Below are 20,913 nucleotides of genomic sequence, written 5' to 3'. Positions count from 1 at the left end.
GGAAAATTTACGAAATTGGATTTCGAGTTTTGTAACTTGAGATATGAATTTTTAAGCGACTATGACGCAGATTGTTAGCTTGACTGAAAATTTTAAAAATAAATTGTTTGAGCTGTTTAAGTAATGAATTAAGTCTATTAACACCTCGTGTTCGACTCCGGCGACGGTCTCGGGTACGGGGGGTTACAAAATTGATACGTGATATTCGTGACAGGTGTTAAAGATTTATGAAAGAATCGTTCTCGAGACTAACTTGTTATCACGATTGAGGCAAGTGTACCTATCGAACAGTAGTATAGTTCAGCAAGACCGGTTTGTCGAACCCAAAGGAACTACGAGTACTAGTATTTACTTCCTTTTTATTATCTAGCCTAAAAATTAAGAGGTTTGGTTATCTAAACTAATTATCAACTAAGAATACACAGAAAGAAAATTTGGGAAAATACTTTTGGAAAAATTCGATTGATTAAAACAATAACTAAGGAAAAATCCACCTAGACTTCACTTGTTATTTGACTCTGAATCAGACGATTTATTCATTTGACTTGATCCGTAGAAATCCCTAAGTTATATTATTATCTCTCTCGAGACTAATAACGTCTAACCCTAGGTTGAATAATTGAAATCTCTTTCTAATTAACACCTTAGGATTGCATTAACTCGATCTATGGATTCCCTTATTAGATTTCACCCTAATCTGGCAAAATCTTATCACCTTATCTCTAGGAGTACAGTCAAGTCTGCTTAATTATGAAAAATTTACTCTTAGACAGGGTCTATTCCTCCTATGAATAAGAGCTTAACTTGAATCAATATCCTGGAATATCAAAACAAGAATTAAGAACACATAATTAAGAACAAGTCAAATATTTATCATACAATTTAGAATATAATAACAAGATCCCTCTTAGGTTTCATTCCCCTTAGGTATTTAGGGGGTTTAGTTCATACTTATGAAAGAAAACATTCCAAAAGCATAAATATAAAAAAATATAAGAAAACCCAAAACTCTTGAAGGAACTTGAGAGGAGATTTTAAGTCTTGATGATGAATCCGACTTCTGAGATGGATCAATCGGCTTTCTTTGAGTAATTCCTTACATCTTACTCTATGTGTCCCTTTTCTAAGTGCCTCCTCTGGTGTTTAAATAGGCTTTAAAATGCCTAAGAGCCCCCAAAATTAGCCTTTTCCAAATTGGACTAAACTTGGGCTCAACAGGGACACACCCGTGTGACACGCTCGTGTGCAATTAGTTAAGGCCATGGTCAAGGTTGTTAAATGGGCACGAGCATGTGATCTACCCGTGTAAGTCATGGTTCGATCTTACCAAAGTGACACGGCCATGTGACACGCCTGTGTGAGGAAGTCCAAGCCGTGTTGATTTCCCACGTGGGTCCATTTTTGGCCCGTTTCTCGCCCTTTTTACTCTCCTATGCTCACCTAAGTATAAAACATGAAATTAAAGGATTAGGAGCATCGAATTCACCAATTCTAAGGAGAAACCATCCATAATTGCGCTAAGCATGGGATAAAAATATATATAAATTATAGTTTATCAAATACCCCCATAGTTAAGCATTTTCTTGTCCTTAAGGAAAATCCTCAACTCACAATCAAAATAAATTCTTCTCACTTTATAATCCCTATCAATAATATCTCAAAATAATCCATAAGTACACATACATTGAAAATTCTACTAAAAGTACATCAAAGTTTCAAACATTCCAAGTTGAGCATTTTATCACGAAAACATAGGTGTCTCCCCTCATTTAAGTGATTACCTTTGATCAAAATATCCCAGAGTTTAACATCCTTACTAAAGATTCACTCAAGTCACTCAAGGTGTTTAAGGACATCAATAAAAGCACTCATTAGTCAATATGAAAAGTTATTACCATAGGCTTGCTTGAAAATCAAATCTCTACCACTATATATTGAATTGATACATCAATCAAAAAGGTCTTTTTAGAGGGTTGTAATGTGGCTTTGGTTAGGGGGTGTGGTCATAAGCTGAAAGAAGATCTTAGAATCGAGATTGAATTGAAAAATTACCTAGTTAGAAAAATAACTAGTCATCAGTTGAATACAAGTGAGCTTCTTCTTAGAATATGGAATTAACACTCAAGCTCAAAAATGACTAATTACTACTAATATGTATTGGAGTAATTTTTTTTAAGAACAAGTCAAATACATAGAAGAAAAAAATATAGCTAAGCAATTAGTTAAAATCAAATCTCGACAAAAATAGGGATCAAATTAGGGGATTTCAACAATAATGAGTTATAGGTTAATATTGAGGGTAAATCAATTAATGGTTTGTTAGGCTCAAAGGGGTTCACTAAGGGTTAACTATGAAGGTAGGCTTTTGTGGAGTGAGTGGGTTAAACCTAAGTCCCTTTATCATCTTGACATATCAAATCAAATGGTGTGGTCTTGACATGCATAATCAAGTAAGTTCTAGAATAACAAATCAAAACTGACGCACTCATAATGAAAGTGAGCATGAAAGGAATAAAATATGCTCTAACGGCTCAAGATCTCACAAAAATTATGGCTTTTTGATGTTCAAACTTGTGAATTTCAACTCAAGATAATACCTAAGCTTAGGGAAACAACCTAAAAGTTTTTAATTCTTCAAAAATCAACTTATCATGCTTGATTCCCTAATGTCATAAAGTTTAAACAATCAATGCATAAAAACGTATGTTTTAATTCAAGACATATCAATAAAAATCATAAATTAATCAAAATTCATTCTAATAGTGACATAAGTGACTTATGTGAGAATAAGACAAAATTCAGGGATTTCTAATGATGATATGAAAGACCCCCACACTTAAGATGACATTGCCCTCAATGTACAAAGAAAGATATATTGACAAAGATAGATTTATAATCATAAGATAGGGAGAGAAGTGAAACTTCCTAAATGATGCATGGACTCTTTGAATTGGAGTCATGGAGAATAAACGGCGAAAGCAATGATGAGGGTGGAGGAGGATACTCCGGTGGTGGTAGAGGTTTCCACAAATGCTGCACCAAAAGAATATTATATCTATGGTCGTGGTCGAGCAGGGCATGGCAGTCATGGAGAACCTTTCCCAGTAGAGGTTTAAGTTCCTGAGTAATAGTGAGCTTTGGAGCTCTTTATAACTGTGATAGAATCAGGAACTTTTTTAGGAAATATATAAGGAAGAATAACTACTCGTAATGAAATAGCCGAAATTAAAAATTGTAAAATAATAATTATAAAACCTAATAAAATTAAGCTTAAAGAAAGATAAAAAGTAGTCTTAAAATAGAATAAAAGTAACAACATAAAATAATAATAAAAAGTTTTTAAACATCTTCATCGCTAGATGGTTCGCGAGGTAGGGGTGGTGATGAGATGTGGAAGTGGTGACAAATCTGCTGTAAAGTAGCATCAATGTTATCGAAGCGCTGAAAACACTGCTGCTCGAATCAAGTAAGGAGCTCAGAGATGTCAGTGTCTGAAGCCGCCGTATGAACTAGATGAGAGGGGGGTGGTGGCTGAGTCAGTGGATCCTCGTGACTTGGAGGGACATCATTAGTAATGTCCTCTGGGTCCTCCTCCTCGGTGGACTGGGCAAGGCGATACTGAGGAGGGTATGTGCCACGTCGTTTCTCGATATTCTCATACTTAGAATGCTCGAGATGCCCTGTGGGGACATCTGACCGATGAGAGGGAGGGAGGATGATTGTGCTATCGTGTTGAGGAGCCCAAAGTGCCGAGCCAATCGAGTCACATAGGGCCCAATAGAGATGACCCCTCTTCTGTGTAGCTCCATCTGGTGGCGAATGGCGAAGGCAATAAAGTAGACGAGGTTAATGACGTGCCCATTCACCATACTCCATAAGAAATAGGCATCGTGGGTGGTGACGACGCTGGTGCTCTCTCGTCTCCCTATCAGAGTGTGAGACAAGATGGCGTGTAGATACCTCAAGGATGGAGGGAGAGTCGATGCCTTGGAGCGGCTGGGATTGTAGGTGGCCAAGGCAAGGACGAGGTCCCTCTAGCATTTCGAGGGGGAGTAGTGGATGTGGTGGTGGAGGGTGTTGAGTTCATCGTTTTCCATGAACTCCTCCGTGTATAGCCCTAGTGCAATGCTGAACTCGGGTACGCTCAACTGGCGTACTAGACCACTAAGGCGAAATTGGACCGTTCCAAGATCATCGAAGTTGGTCATGATGGTCTGAAGATGGATCGTCGAGCAAAGCCTCAATGTGAACTAGAGATATTTTGGCTCCACGATCTCAAAGAAGAGCCCCCACGGGTCAGTCGTCAGGAGGGCTCAGACTGCGTCAGCCAAATGAATCTGTTCTAGTGTGGCCCAGTCAATGCAGCGGCCCACACCTAGGGGTCGGGCCCGTAATATCTGATATAATTCCTCTTGGGGTCCCATGGGAACCTAGAGGAACGGGTGCCTAATCTTCGTGGTAGGACCCGAGGATGACACTACTCCTTTCCTCTTCTTCGAGGCGGGAACAGTGGTCTTCTTACCATGTGAGGATGACATTGTACCTGCATTGAAAAATCGAAGTTCAACCAATATGCCCCAAGAATAGTATGGAAAATCAAAACTAAATATGAATATTTCATGAGATTAACGTACTAGATGATATAAACTAAAACAACTAAAAATATCAAGTTATAGGATTATGAGAATAATGAATGAATGCATGTGGGTAAGCATAAATTTCATGGAAACAAGGAAAAATAAAAGAGTATAGCATAATACAATAACTAAAATGACAAAAAATTTTATTAAACAAGCATGAGTATTTTAATATTCTAACTATGAATATTCATTCAAAATAGTTCAATAGAGCAGAGAAATCATGAAATAAGCAACATGTATAAAGAAAATAGAGAGAAAAGAGTAAACAAACGCAAAGGAAGGAGCTTCGAGCGTCAGAATCGGTGTTGTAGGCGGCGCACGGGCATGGGGGGTAGGCCGTGTAGAGTTGAAGCGGCCAGGGTTAAGGATTTTTAGGGAGGGTGATGATGAATAGTGAGGGGTTTATATCGATTTTGGGGTACACAGTCGTGGGACACGCCTGTGTGCCCTAATTTTTCCCCGTGTGTTTCGCGATTTTTAAATTCGGGTGCATCTGACATTCGGCCCACGCCCGTGTTCGTTTTGACAGTGTAGACCACTGGTGGATGGTGACACGACCGTGTTACATTCTCAGTTTCAACCACGGTCTCGAGGCACGGGTGTGTCTCACACCCGTGTTGTTTTAGTAGTTTTGCCCACGGCCCTGTCGCACGGCCGTGGCAACTTATCGCACCCCGTGTTGGGGAAAAATCTTTCCCTGTTTTCACACGGCCTAATGCATGCCCGTGTGCCTGGCCGTGTGGTCTTTAGAAATCCTGCGTTCCATGATTCGATTAGTATGTTAGATGTTAAAAACTAAAATTTGAATAAATTAACACTGTTAGTGCTCGAGTTGCCTCCCAAGAAGCGCTTATTTATAGTCTAAGCTCGACTTACCTCACTTTTGCATGGTCAAGGTGGAGCGAGGAGTTTACACTCCTCATCCCTGATATAAACTTTATCAACATAAGGTTTAAGACGAGTATTGTTTACCTTAAATGTGCCGAATTTAGGATGATTTACCTCGACTGTACCATATGGGAAAATACTGAGTACCGTAAGAGGAATTTCTTTATTAGGTTCAAAAATGGTAATGCGAGGATCTACTGCATCTAGTAGTACTTTGTCTCCAACCTTAAGTTTATTTGGTGAGGTATTGAGCTCATCCTGGCTCAGTGTCAGCTTATCGGGTGTTCTCTATTTCTGTGTCCGCCATTCATCTAGCTCCTCGATTTGTAGCCTTCGTTCTTCATAGATAGGTCCCTTGTTTTTGTTTGAACACGGCTCATATGTGTTCTTCGTAACTGTTTCCTACACAGAAGGTTTCACCACATGATCAGTACTAGTAGAATGATTTATACAACCACCTTCAATTTTTGATGTGTTACTCGAATTACGAGCTTGAAGGGTGATTGTTTTGTCTCCCATACGAAGTGTGAGTTCACCTGTACCAACATCAATAATGGTTCTAGCAGTCGCTAAAAAGGGTCGTCCTAAAATTAAAGGTGCGTTACTATCCTCTTCCATGTCTAGAACAATAAAGTCTACTGGGTATATAAATTTATCGATCTTAACAAGAACATCTTCAATGATACCCCTAGGAAATCTAATGGTTTTATCAGCTAATTGAATGCTCATCCTAGTTTGTTTGGGTTAACTAAGACCTAGCTGTTTAAACATTTTATAAGGCATAACATTAATACTTGCCCCTAAGTCAGCCAATGCATGATGAACATCTAAACTACCAATTAAACAAGGAATCGTAAAACTCCCTAGATACTTCAATTTGTTGGGTAGCTTATTTTGTAATATGGCTAAGAAAACCGCATTCAAATCCACATGCGACGACTCATCCAACTTTCGTTTATTTGTTAAAAGCTCCTTTAAAAACTTGATTGCGTTTGGCATCTGCGAAAGGGCTTCAATAAATGGTAAGTTAATATGTAGTTTCTTTAAAAGTTTAAGGAATTTACCAAATTGTTTGTCTGATCGGTCTTTCCTTGTCACATTAGGGTATGGCACACGAGGTTTATATTCTGTACTCATCGGCTTTGGGTCATTTTGGCCCACCTCATTCTTACCTTTGCTTACCACCGTTTCTGGCTTTGGTTCTGCAACTAACCCTTCCTCATCTTGAATGGCAATCGCGTTGAGTTGGTCCCTTGGGTTAGATTCAGTGTTGCTGGGCAAGCTTCCTGGTGGTATTTTGGAAATCAACTTGGCGACCTGGCCAATCTGAGTTTCGAGCCCCTGGATTAATGCTTGTTGATTTTTGAGTGTCGTCTCGGTATTCTGAAAATGAGTTTCTGACACTGAGATAAATTTGGTTAGCATCTCCTCAAGGTTCTACTTTTTCTTTTACTGGTACAGTGGTTGCTGAAAGCCTGGAGGGGGTGGTGATCTCTGATTTCCTTGGCCTCCCCATGAAAAATTTGGGTGGTTCCTCCAACCTGCATTGTAGGTATTGCTATAAGGATTGTTTTGAGATCGAGGATCGTTACCCATGTAATTTAACTACTCGTTCTCCGTGTTGTGGCCATAAGGTGGGTATTCTAAACTGCTTTATCCACCTCCACTTGTTTTGCACTGTATTTCTGGGTGAACCTGTGAAGAACTAAGAAAACCATCAATTTCTAATTCAAGAGTTCTACCTGATTAGAGAGCATGGTGACCGAATTGACGTTATAAACGTCGGATGCTTTTGTTGGCTTTGTCCCCAAGACTTGCCACTGATAATTATTCAGTGACATCTCTTCTATAAATTCATAAGCATCTTCAGGTGTCTTATTATTGATAGTTCCGCCAGCGGCTGCGTCGATCATTTGTCGAGTCGAAGGATTCAGGCCATTATGAAATGTTTGAACCTGTAGCTAGAGTGGTAACCCATGGTGAGGGCATCTTCTCAAGAGGTCCTTGTATCTCTCCCATGCATCGTAGAGTGTTTCTAAATCCATTGGCACAAAAGAAGAGATATCATTACGTAATTTAGCCGTTTTAGCCGATGGAAAATATTTTAATAAAAACTTTTCGGTCATTTGTTCCCAAGTAGTGATTGACCCCCATGGCAACGAGTTCAACCATTGTTTAGCTTTGTTTCTCAAATGAAAAAGGGAATAATCGAAGGTGAATGGCGTCATCAGAAATGCTATTTATTTTAAAAGTGTCACAAAATTCTAAGAAATTTGCCAAGTGAGCGTTGCGATCTTCGTCCTGCTAACCATCAAACTGAACAAATTGTTGTATCATTTGAATTGTGTTAGGTTTCAGTTCAAAAGTATTTGCAGCTACAGCAGGTCTAACTATGCTTGATTCAGTTCCTGTTAAAGAAGGTTTAGCATAATCATACATAGTGCACAGAGCAGGATTCTGATTAATAGCAATTGCATGAGGTAGCGAATTTTCTTGGTTTTTAGCCATCTCCTCAGTTGTCGTTGAAGTATCGTCCTCTTGCTCTTCCTCTGTGCATCGTAAGCTTCGTCTTATTTCTCGTCTGCTTCTGCGAACTGTGTGGTCGATCTCACCATCAAAAAGTAGTGGTCCTGATGGGTTTCTTCTGGTCATAAACTAAAAAAGCCTATCAGAAGAAAATAAATGAAGAATTAGAAAAGAAAATAAAAATTTAAATTGCATTAAAAGTAAAATGGCTAAAGTAATTAAAATCGAGTGTTCCTAATATCCTAGTTCCCCTGCAACGGTGCCAAAAACTTGATACATGATATTCGTGACAGGTTTTAAAGATTTATGAAAGAATCGTTCTTGAGACTAACTTATTATCATGATTAAGGCAAGTGTATCTATCAAACAGTAGTATAGTTCAGCAAGACCGGTTTGTCAAACCCAAAGGAACTACAAGTACTAGTATTTACTTCCTTTTTATTATCTAGCTTAAAGATTGAGAGGTTTGGTTATCTAAACTAATTATTAACTACGAATGCATAGAAAGAAAATTTGGGAAAATACTTTTGGGAAAATTCGATTGATTAAGACAATACCTAAGGAAAAATCCACCTAGACTTCACTTGTTATTTGACTCTGAATCAGGCGATTTATCGATTTGACTTGATCCATAGAACTCCCTAAGTTATATTATTATCTCTATCGAGACTAATAACGCCTAACCCTAGGTTGAATAATTGAAATCTCTTTCTAATTAACACCCTAGAATTGCATTAACTCGATCTATGGATTCCCTTATTAGGTTTCACCCTAATCTGGCAAAATCTTATCACCCTATCTCTAGGCATGCAATCAATGTCGCTTAATTATGAAAAATTTACTCTTAGACAAGGTCTATTCCTCCTCTAAATAAGAGCTTAACTTGAATCAATATCCTGAAATATCAAAACAAGAATTAAGAACACATAATTAAGAACAAGTCAAATATTAATCATACAATTCAGATAATAATTACAAGATTCGTCTTAGGTTTCATTCTCTTTAGGTATTTAGGGGGTTCAGTTCATACTTATGAAAGAAAACATCTCAAAAGCATAAATATAACAAAACATAAGAAAACCTAAAACTCTTGAAGGAACTTGAAGGGAGATCTTCAGTCTTGATGAAGAATCTGGCTTCTGAGATGGATCAATCGACTTTCCTTGAGTAATTCCTTGCTTCCTACTCTTCGTGTCCCCTTTCTAAGTTCCTCCTCAGGTGTTTAAATAGGCTTTAGAATGCCTAAGAGCCCCCAAAATTAGCCTTTTCCAAATTGGACTAAACTTGGGCTTGGCAGGGACAAGCCCGTGTGCGATTACTTAAGGCCGTGGTCAATATGGTTAAATAGGCACGGGCATGTGATCTACCCGTGTAAGTTGTGGTTTGATCTTACCAAAGGGACACGGTTGTGTGACACGCCTGTGTGAGGAAGTCCAGGCCGTGTTGATTTCCCACGTGGGTCCATTTTCTTTGTTTTCGGCCTGTTTCTCACCCTTTTTACTCTCCTATGCTCACCTAAGTATAAAACATGAAATTAAAGGATTAGGAGCATCAAATTCACCAATTCTAAGGAGAAACCATCCATAATTGCTCTAAGCATGGGATAAAAATATGTATAAATTATAGTTTATCAGAAATCATTCTGTGAAACCGTAGACCATAAAAATATAATAAAAATAAATTTTACTGTGTCAAATTTGTGGTCCCAAAACCACTGTTTCGACTAGGCCCAAAATTGGGTTGTTACAACTCTCCCCCCTTTAGGGATTTTCGTCCCCGAAAATCTTACCAGAAGAAATTGCTTTCTACTCTCATGAGTCACTTCCATTAATTTCTCAAAATCACATATCAATTCAAACTTGTATATCTCTATCTAGTCACCTTTGAACTCTAACACACAGTGTTGAAGCATATCGTCAAAGTTTTGAATTGTTCTTCCAGACTTACCACTGATTTACAGATGTATTACTGTGCCGAGATGCAACTGCATACTCAGACTTGAAATTTAGAATAAAAAATTGACTCATACTAAACTCGTTTAGCTTACCATTCAATAACACATTTATGAGATTCTCAATCTTGCATTGAAAACATTGTTGTAGCTTTTAATCTAGCTAAAATCAGATCATCATCAATTAAGATCAATCATGTAATCCATTCACAAAATAAACAAAGAATTTTCCATTCAGCATCTATAACTATATCTGCTTTCCAAGAGATTAATCAATAACTATTCGCGATCTTTCAATAGCTCAAGTCTTTAACACTATCCTAACTTCAAATCTTTCTATGACATTCAATACTTTAATTCTTGAAATCAGAGAACATGTGACACCTTTCGTCGAATAAATGATATCACCAAATTCTCAATACGGATATAAAATTGACCGTCTCTAAATCACTAGTCGAACAGTTCTATCTTTGGATTCAAACCATTCAAAACTGGCACAACATGCTCTCAGATTGGTCCATCTCAGTCATCTATCACCCCATGGACAGGTGGATCAGTGCCTTGACCATTCAAATTATCATTCATACATAGTATAACCCTTTAAACAGGAGGATTAGCATCTTGACCATTTAGATTATCATTGAGACTAGGATCATTCCTGTTCCTAGCCATATTCTCTTAGTTCTTTTTACCTTCTGTGTAAAGTTCTATCAATTCTAGGTCAAAATGAGACTCTTTGTTAGTAGGAATGCCTTTTCTCATGCACTCATGGCAAACCTGCAGAGATAAAATATAGCTAAGTTAAATAAAACTAATAGAATTAATTAAAATATCAAAACCAAATTATACCAAATTGTCGATCCAGGCAACGGCACAAAAAACTTGTCTCGTGTGAAATGATATGCAATTTGTGCAAGCATACACGTCAAATCAAGTAATAAAGTAATGATTGAGTATTGTTCCCATGAGGATTAGATTGAGACAAAAAAGTGGTCAGGTTATTATAATAAATTTAGATTAATGTTATACCAAAATAATGATAAGAATGCAGTGGTAAATAGGAGGGTGAACAAAATGTGTAACCACTGAATAATTGAAAATGCTATGGCAATGCAATATCAAAAATGCAATGGCAATTATGAGAATAACTACGCTAATGATATGCAGCAAATAAATAAATGACTAAGAAGGCTATGGCAAAGCTACTACGACAAAGATAAGGATTACGCGAAGTTGAGTGGAAAAGTTGGGTTTACTAAAAATCTACTTCTCCTGTCAGTAATGCCTTAGCAAAACCATATTTAACCTAGAGCCTAGAAGAGTTCTAAGGTAGTCTACTTCTACCGAAAGCAAAAACCTCAAGTTACCTTGCCTATGTCTTAGGCTTTTAATATGGTACCCTGCACCGTTCCCTTCTATATGAGCGCCGCTCTATGTCTAGAGTCTACTATAAGTATCTATCAAGTACTTGCCCATATCATTCAACCACGGTTTAACTAATCTAACCTTTTTAGAATTTAGATTAATTTAAGGGTATGCTGCACAGTCGACTATTCTATGGATTGCTAACATACATTGTAAAGAATAAAATAATTGAATGAAAGAGTAAAATAACTTAGATTTATACTATAGTCATTAAAGACAATTAAGTTTCATCAAAATAATCCCAACCCTAGAGGATTTAACTCATAGGTTGGAAAATAAAATTCAACTCAAACGTCATTTTCATTACTATAATTCACGAAAGAATAGATTATAAATAATGGAAGAACTTCAGGAAGACAGCGTTTGCTTGTCCAATCCACAATCCAACTGTGCAGTGTCCTAAAGTGGCTGAGATGGGTTGCCTACGTCTTTCCTTTTCCTGTCTCTACTCAACCACCACCTTCTAATTTTCCTAAGGATCTCTACTTGCAGTTTCGCACCCTAGGGTTTTCACCTTTGTTTCTTTTTAAATTGCTTTGTTTTTCATTTTTAGGACAATTTGAACAGCCTTAAGGTTTATCTTCTCCTCTTTTCTAGGTAGATTTATCTGGTACAAGTAGAGTTAGGCTGAAACTGGAATGTGTCGAATGTTGACTGGACACCTTCCCAGCATTGCAACAGTATACAAGCTGGCAATTTGGCCTCCTTTTTTCCCCGACAAAACTTCACGTATTTATTTCTTGTTTCTTATCTTGCACCTGCTAGTACCACAAAACATAAGCCTTCCCTAAGCAATTAAAAGCACCTAATATTTAAATGTAGCCCAAGTTCTAATGCAATGCTAAAAATACTAATGAAATGTCCTAAAATGCAAGTAGATGTAATTAAGTACAGGCAATTAACTAGATCCAAAGGCATAAAATATAAATCTTTTCAAAAGTTATCAATAAGACCTTTAGTACTTGTATGTTTTGCAACATACCGAACTTAGATGTTTGTAGCCAATAGTGGTAAGTCAACTACTCATCAAGTTGAAATTGTTAGTAAGCATGAAAGTCTAAGTCATATGCTCCGATATCAATACTTGTATTATACTAGCTCAAAGGTTATCATTTTTATTTGTCATCTTTGTTTATGCTACTTGAGGATAAGCAATGACTTAATTGTGGGGAAGTTTGATCTGTCATAATTCAAAATAGCAGATTAAACTACTTTTCACATTTAAGGAGCTTATATATAAGAATTTTCATTATATTTTACTTGAGTTTCTTTAGTTTTACTTACATTCATCAAAATGTGAAAATTGTGTCTTTTATTTACCTAAAGAGCTGAATGAGGCCTAAGGGAGAGTTAACATACTTCATGAGTGAACAGGAGACTATTAGAAGGAATTTTAGGCCAATCTTGGAAGCTATGTCACAACATGGGAGATACGATGTTGCAACATAGAAAGCAAAATGAAAAAAAGTAAGAAACTGCCTTCTATGTCGCAACACAAGTTGAAGGTGCCATGACATACCTTTGAAGAAAACTGTAGAGGAATAGACTAGTTGCTCTATCACGACACAAGTCTTGTGTTGCAACATCGACTCTGTGACAACAATAAAGCACGAAATAGGGTCGTTTTGGTTTGCACAGTTGAACTTCAAGCTCGGGAACGTCAGCTAACCTAAGGTTAAGGACGATGGCTACCTAAAGGCTATAAATGGGTTCCTTTGGCACACATTATGGACATCATTTGATTAGCTGAGATTTTATTTATAGATTTAATTTCCTTTTCTTAGGTTTTTAGAGTTTTTTTTTATTTTGTTCTTTCTTTTCTTTCAAGAGATTTGAGTTGTAAAGGAGATTAACTCTTGTTGATTCGCACTCATTATCAAAATCGATTAGGTTTTCTTAAACTCACTACTATTCATTCATTATGATTAATTGTTCCATCTACTCCATGTTGGTTATAAGAGCCATGAGGAACTAATCCTTTTATCGGCGATTAGCGAGTGGAAATATGATCTTTTACCTGTTGTGTAAGGTTAGTCAACGGATTAATTGTTTGGAAAAGGCAGAATATGAAACATACCCTAGGTCTAATGATAAATCGTAATTTATACATATTTTTATCCCATGCTTAGCTCATTTATGGATGATTTCTCCTTAGATTTGGTGAATTTGATGCTCCTAATCCTTTAATTTCATGTTTTATACTTAGGTGAGCATAGAAGAGTAAAAAGAGCGACAAACGGGCCAAAAACGGAGAAAATGGGTCAATGTAGGAAATCAACATGGCCTAGACTTCTTCACATGGGTAGTTCACACGCCCGTGTCTATTTAACAGATTGCAACACGGCCTAAGCCACCTCACACGGGCGTGTCCCTGTCGAGCCCAAGTCTAGTCCTATTCAGAAAAGGTCACTCTTGAGGGTTTTGAAGCATTCTAAAGCCTATATAAACACCCTAGGAGGTACCTAGAAGACACACGGAGTAGGAGGCAAGGAATTACTCGAAGAAAGCCGATTGATCCATCTTAGAAGCCAGATTCTCCTTCAAGACTGAAGATCTCCCTTCAATTCCCTTCAAGAGTTTTTGGGTTTTCTTTATGTTTTGTTATCATTATTCTTTTAAGATGTTTTCTTTCATAAATATGAACTAATCCCCCTAAATACCTAAGGGGAATGAAACCTAAGACGGATCTTGTTATTATTATCTGAATTATATGATTAATATTTGATTTGTTCTTAATTATGTGTTCTTAATTCTTGCTTTGATATTCCATGATATTAATTTAAGTTTTGATGTGCTTATTCAGAGGAGAAAAAGTCCCTGTCTAAGAGTAGATCTAACATAATTAAGCGTAGTTGATTGCATGCCTAGAGATAGGGTGACTTAATTTCACCGGATTAGGGTGAAACCTAATAAGGGAATCCATAAATCGAGTTAATGCAACACTAGAGGTTTTAATTAGAAAGAGATTTCAATTAATCAACCTAGGGTTAGACATTGTTAGTCTCGAGAGAGATAATACTATAAATTAGGGATTTCTACGTATCAAGTCAAATGAATAAATCATCTAATTCAGAGTCAATAACAAGTGAAGTCTAGGTGGATTTTTCCTTAGGTATTGTCCAAATCATTCAGATTTCCCAGAAGTTATTTCCCCAATTCACTTTCTGTGCATTCTTAGTTTAGTAATTAGTTTTAGATAAAACAAATCCCTTTATTTTTAGGCTAGATAATAAAAAGAAAGTTAATACTAGTACTTTTAATTCCTTTGGGTTCGACATCCCGGTCTTGCCATAAGCTATACTACTGTTCGATAAGGTGCGCTTGCGTTTGTCGTGATAATAGTTAGTTTCGAAGAATGGTCAATTATAAATTTAATACTTATCACGATTTGTTCAGATAAAGTTTTTGGCGCCGTTGCCGGGGAACTAAGATATTAGGAATACTTAATTTTTATTACTTTAGCCATTTATTTTACTGCAATTTAAATTTTATTTTATTTTTGTTAATTTTACTAAATTTTCTTTTTTTTCTTCTGGCAGGTTTTTATAGTTTATGACTAGAAGAAAATCATCGGGACCATTATTTTTTGATAGTGAGATAGAACACACAACTAGCAGAAACCGAAGAGAAATTAGGCGAAGCCTACATAACATAGAGGAAGGACAAGAGGACGATATTCAAACCACAACGGAGGAGATGGCTGAAAATCAGAATAATCAGCTTCCTCTAGTAGTTGCTGTAGATCCAATAAATCAAAATCCTGCGCCTCGTACTATGAATGATTATGCTAAACCTACTTTAACAGGAGCCGAATCGAGTATAGTTAGACCTGCTATTATTGCAAATAATTTTAAACTGAAACCTAACACGATTCAAATGATACAACAATTTGTTTAGTTTGATGGTTTGTAGGATGAAGATCCAAATACTCATTTGGCGAATTTTCTGGAGTTTTACGACACATTTAAGATCAATGGCATTTTTTACGATGCCATTTTCCTTCGGTTATTCCCTTTTGTCATTAAGGAATAAAGCTAAATAGTGGTTGAACTCGCTACCACGAGGGTCAATCACTTCTTAGGAACAAATGACCGAAAAGTTTTTACTTAAATATTTTCCACTAGCTAAAATGACTAAGTTCAGGAATGATATCTTTTCTTTCGTGCAGATGGATCTAGAAACACTCTACGATGTATGGGAGAGATACAAGGATCTATTGAGAAGGTGCCCTCACTATGGGCTGCCCTTATGGCTACAGATTCAAACTTTTCACAATGGCTTTAATCCTTCAACTAGACAGATGATTGACGCAGCTGCTAGTGGGACTATCAATAATAAGACACCTGAAGAGGCTTATGAATTTATAGAAGAGATGTCACTGAATAATTATCAGTGGCAAGTCATGAGAACAAAGCCAACGAAAGCGACTAGTGTTTTCAACCTTGATGTAGTTATTATGCTATCTAACCAGGTAGAACTTTTAAATAAAAAGATTGACGATTTATGTGGTTCTACTCAGGTACATCCAGTGATGAGGTGCGATTCAAATGGAGGAGTACACACAGAATATCAACCCTTCAACCCTAGCACTGAGGAGGAACAAGTTCAATACATGGGTAACAATAATTCTAGACCTCAAAACAACCCATATAGTAACACTTATAATGCAGGTTGGAGGAACCATCCCAATTTTTCGTAGGGTGGTCAAGGAAGTCAAAGGCCACAACATCCTTCGGCTTTTCAACAACCACCTTACCAATAGGAGAAGAAGCCGAACCTTGAGGAGATGCTAACAAAGTTTATCTCGGTGTTAGAGACTCATTTCCAGAACACTGAAACAGCACTTAAGAATCAACAAGCATCGATCCAAGGAATCGAAACTCAGATAGAATATCTCGCTAAAATAATTTCTAAACAACCACAAGCTAGCCTACCGAGTAACACTGAATCTAACCCAAGGGAACAACTCAATGTGATTACCATTCAAGACGAGGAAGGGTTAGTTGAACCTAAACCAGAACTGAGGTAAAGAATTATGGTAAGTAAAGGTAAAGGTAAGGTAGTCCACAGTGAGCAAAAATCGGTAAGTAAAGAGTAAAAACCACGGGTGCCATACCCCAATGTGACAAGAAAAGACCGCACAGATGAACAATTTGGTAAATTCCTTAAAATATTAAAGAAATTGCGTATTAACTTATCGTTTATTGAAGCTCTTTTGCAGATGCCATACGTAGTTAAATTTTTAAAAGAGCTGTTAGCAAATAAGCGAAAGTTGGATGAGGCGTCGCATGTGGAGATGAATGCAGTTTGCTCAGCCATTCTACAGAATAAGCTAGCCAACAAATAGAAAGATTCAGGGAGTTTTACAATTCCCTGTTTAATTGGTAGCCTAGAGTTAATAATGCATTGGCTGATTTAGAGGCTAGTATTAATGTCATGCCCTATGAAATGTTTAAATAACTAGGTCTTGGGAAACCTAAACAAACTAGGATGAGCATTCAATTGGCAGATAAAACAATTAAATTTCCTAAGGGTATTATTAAAGATGTACTCGTTAAAATTGACAAATTTATATTCCCAATCGATTTTGTTGTTCTAGACATAGAAGAGATAGTGACGTGCCTTTAATTTTAGGAAGGCCCTTTTTAGCAACTACTAGAACTATAATTGATGTTGGTACAGGTGAACTCACACTTCGTGTGGGTGATGAAATAATCACTCTTCAAGCTAGAAACTCATACTGATCATGTGGTGCAACCTTCTATGCAGGAAATGCGTTCGAAAAGCATACATGAGCCTTGTTCAAATAACAACAAAGGACCCATCCATGAAGAACGAAGGCTACAAATCGAGGAACTAGATGAATGGTGGACATAAAAATCGAGAGCACAGGATAGACCAAAACCATGCCATAAGGAGCTCAATGTTTCACCAAATCAACTTAAGGTTGGAGACAAAGTACTACTAGATGTAGCAGACCCTCGTATTACCACTTTTGAACCTAATGGAGCAATCCCTCTTACGATACTCAGCATTTTCCCATACGGTACAGTTGAGGTAATTCATCCCAAATTTGGAACTTTTAAGGTAAATAGTACTCGTCTAAAACCTTATTTTGATGAGAATGAGGAGTATAAACTCCTCACACCACCATGACCGCGCAACAGAGAGGTAAGTCGAGCTTAGACTATAAATAAGCGCTTCTCAGGAGGCAACCCGAGCTCTAACAGTGTTAACTTCTTTGAATTTTAGTGTTTAACATCTAAATCACTAACTGAATCCTTGAACACAGGTTGTCCAAATCTACACAGTCAGGCACACGGGCGTGCCTTAGGCCGTGCCCATACCACGGAAGGCAACACGGTCGTACGATACGGCTGTGTGAAAACAGAGCAAAATTTTTCCCAACATGGGATTCGACAAGTAATTTTTCCAAAACAACACGAGCATGTGCCACGCCAGTGTCTAGAAGCCATGGTTGAAACTGAGCAATTAACACGGGCGTGCGACATGCCCGTTCCACCGCCCGTGCTCGAGACTGTGAAATTAACATAGGCATTTGCATTTATACACGGGTGTTAGAAAAGCGAATGAAGTAGGACATAGCTGTGTGACACGGCTGTGTGCATCAACACTTCCAAAGAACACGGGCATGGGCCGAATTTTAGACGCGCCTAAATTTGAAAATCACGAAACACACGGGCCGAAATGTGCTGCCCGTGTACCCCAATATCTATATAAACCCCTCACTATTCATCATCCCCTTTCCTAAAAACTCTAACCCTAGCTGCCGAAATCCCCTCTCCCACCACCGATCGGCCACTCCTTTCTCCTTTTCCTTCCATTTTTCTCCTCTCTTCCTCTCCTTCATCCCCTCTTCTCACCCTTGCACACCACACAGCCTCATTGCCGACACTCGTGGTTGACTACATCACTCCTCCACCAAGCACTATTGCGTTTGTCCATTCTTTTCTCTCTATTCCCTTGTTATTTATTATTATTTATTGTTTATTTGAATGTTTTTGATGATAATCATGCTTATACTCTTTGTTTTTATTTAGAAACTTGCCATTTTAAGTTGATGGATTATGATACATTCATCCTTGTGCTTCCATAGATTTCATGCCATTTTCCATATAATCATTACCATATGTACTAGGTATTTCGTTAGCACTGTTCTTGTATTCTTAATACTAATAATTAATTGATATATCTAATAAGACTTAGTTATTTTCAGTAGATTTTCCCTTTAGTCGGTAACCCCTATGAAGTATTCTTGTTTATTTTTAACATGCCTGCATACGTTTACATGCTATTCTTGGGGATTATTCTTATAACTTTGTCTTTTTATTACAGATACTATGACGAACCCAAAAGGCAAGAAGACTGTCGTCCCCGCCTCGAAGAAACGCAAAGGACCAGCATCCTCTTCGGGTCCTACCGCTGAGATCAAGCACCCATTCCTCCAATTTCCACCGGAACCACAGGAGGAGCTATTCCAGATATTACGGGCTGGTCCCCTAGGTATGGGCCATTGCATTGACTGGGTCGCACTGGAACAAATCTAACTGGCTGACGCTACTCGGGCCCTCCTGATACTGACCCATGGGGGCTATTCTTTTAGATGTCGAGCCAACGTACCTCGAGTTCACACTTGAACTCTATTTAACCTTTCACCATCAAGTTGTTATGATAGAGTTCGATGATCTTGGAACGGTCCAGTTTTGTCTCAGCAGTTTAGTCCGCCAGTTGAGCGTACTTGAGTTCGGAGTCACTTTAGGAATATACACAGAAGAGTTCATGGACCATGACGACTTCGCGAGCCTCCATCACCACATCCACTACTCTCCATCAAAATACTAGAGGGCCCTTATCCTTGTTTCAACTACCTATGACCCGAGTCACTCCAAGGCATCGTCTCTCACCCCATCTCTGAGATATTTACACACCATTCTAGCCCACGCCCTGACAGGGCGGAGAGAGAGCACCGGCGTCGTCAACACTAAGGATGCCTTTTTTTATGAAGCATTGCGTATGGGCACGTATTCGACTTCGCCTATTTCATTGCCCTCGCCATTCGCCATCAGACGGAGTGGCAAAAAAAGGGGGTCATATCCATCGGCCCTTATGTGACTTACCTAGCACAGTACTTCGGTCTCCTCAACATGGCAACGTAAGCATCCTCCCTCACTCTCATCGGTCAGATGTCCCCACAGGGCATCTCGAGTATGCTGCATATAAGGATGATTGAGCGAAAATGTGGATTTGATCCTCCCCAGTACCGCCGTGTCCAGTCAGTAGAGTAGGAGGACTTAGAGGACATTTTCGATGATGGCCCTCCACCTCACGAGGATCTAGCCTCCCAGCCACCACCTATTCATCGTCCAGTTCATACGGTGACTTCACTCTCTGACATCTCTGAGTGTCTAACTCGATTCAAGCAGCAATGTTTTCAGTGCTTTGATCGCATTGATGCCACTCTACATCAGATTTGTCAGCACCTTCACATTTCATCGCTACCCCTATCTCGCGAACCATCTAGCGATGAAGATGTTTAAAGACTTTTATTTATTATTTTTATGGTTTTATTTTTATTTTTATTTTTATCTTTTTAAAACTACTTTTTATTTTAATTTTATTTCATCCTCAGGTTTTATAGTTTATATTGAACAAGTTATACTTTCGGCCATTTCTTTACAAGTGTTATTGATTTTATCACAATTATAAAGAGTTCCAAAGCTCACTATTACTTAGGAACTTGAAACTCTACTGGAAAAGGTTCTCCACGACTGCCATGTCTTGCCCGACCACCACGATAACCTCTTCACTGGACACTGTGGTTGTGGAACCCAACCTTTACCACCACCGGAGTATCCTCCTCCAATCTCATCATTGCATTTGCCGATTACTTTCCATGACTCCAAGTCAAGGAATTCATTCATCATTCAGGAAGTTTCACTTCTCTACCTATCTTATGATCTAAAGCATTCTAAATCCTATATAAACACCCTAGGAGGTACCTAGAAGACACATGGAGTAGGAGGCAAGAAATTACTCGAAGAAAGCCGATTGATCCATCTCAGAAGCCGGATTCTCCTTCAAGACTGAAGATCTCCCTTCAATTCCCTTCAAGAGTTTTTGGGTTTTCTTTATGTTTTGTTATCATTATTCTTTTGAGATGTTTTCTTTCATAAATATGAACTAAACCCCCTAAATATCTAAGGGGAATGAAACCTAAGACGGATCTTGTTATTATTATCTAAATTATATGATAAATATTTGATTTGTTCTTAATTATGTGTTCTTAATTCTTGCTTTGATATTCTAGGATATTAATTCAAGTTTTGATGTGCTTATTCAGAGAAGCAAAAGTCCTTGTCTAAGAGTAGATCTAACATAATTAAGCAGAGTTGATTGCATACCTAGAGATAGGGTGACATAATTTCATTGGATTAAGGTGAAGCCTAATAAAGGAATCCATAA

The 20,913-nt window shown here is 37.9% G+C and overlaps 2 non-coding genes across 2 annotated transcripts; one reads left to right on the top strand and one right to left on the bottom strand.

Annotated features, from left to right (window-relative positions):
* The first annotated feature begins 7,499 nt into the window (after positions 1-7,499).
* Positions 7,500-7,606, top strand: LOC128287647 (small nucleolar RNA R71). The gene has a single exon (XR_008278346.1). It is a non-coding gene; the product is annotated as a small nucleolar RNA R71 (small nucleolar RNA).
* Positions 7,607-15,565: 7,959 nt separating this feature from the next.
* LOC128287590 (small nucleolar RNA R71) lies at positions 15,566-15,672 on the bottom strand. The gene has a single exon (XR_008278290.1). It is a non-coding gene; the product is annotated as a small nucleolar RNA R71 (small nucleolar RNA).
* Between the last annotated feature and the right edge of the window lie 5,241 nt (positions 15,673-20,913).

This window comes from Gossypium arboreum, chromosome 13 (genome assembly GCF_025698485.1).
Source record: "Gossypium arboreum isolate Shixiya-1 chromosome 13, ASM2569848v2, whole genome shotgun sequence".
NCBI lineage: Eukaryota > Viridiplantae > Streptophyta > Magnoliopsida > Malvales > Malvaceae > Gossypium > Gossypium arboreum.
Note: the sequence above shows the minus strand (reverse complement) of the source record. Positions and strands in the feature narration are given on the sequence as shown.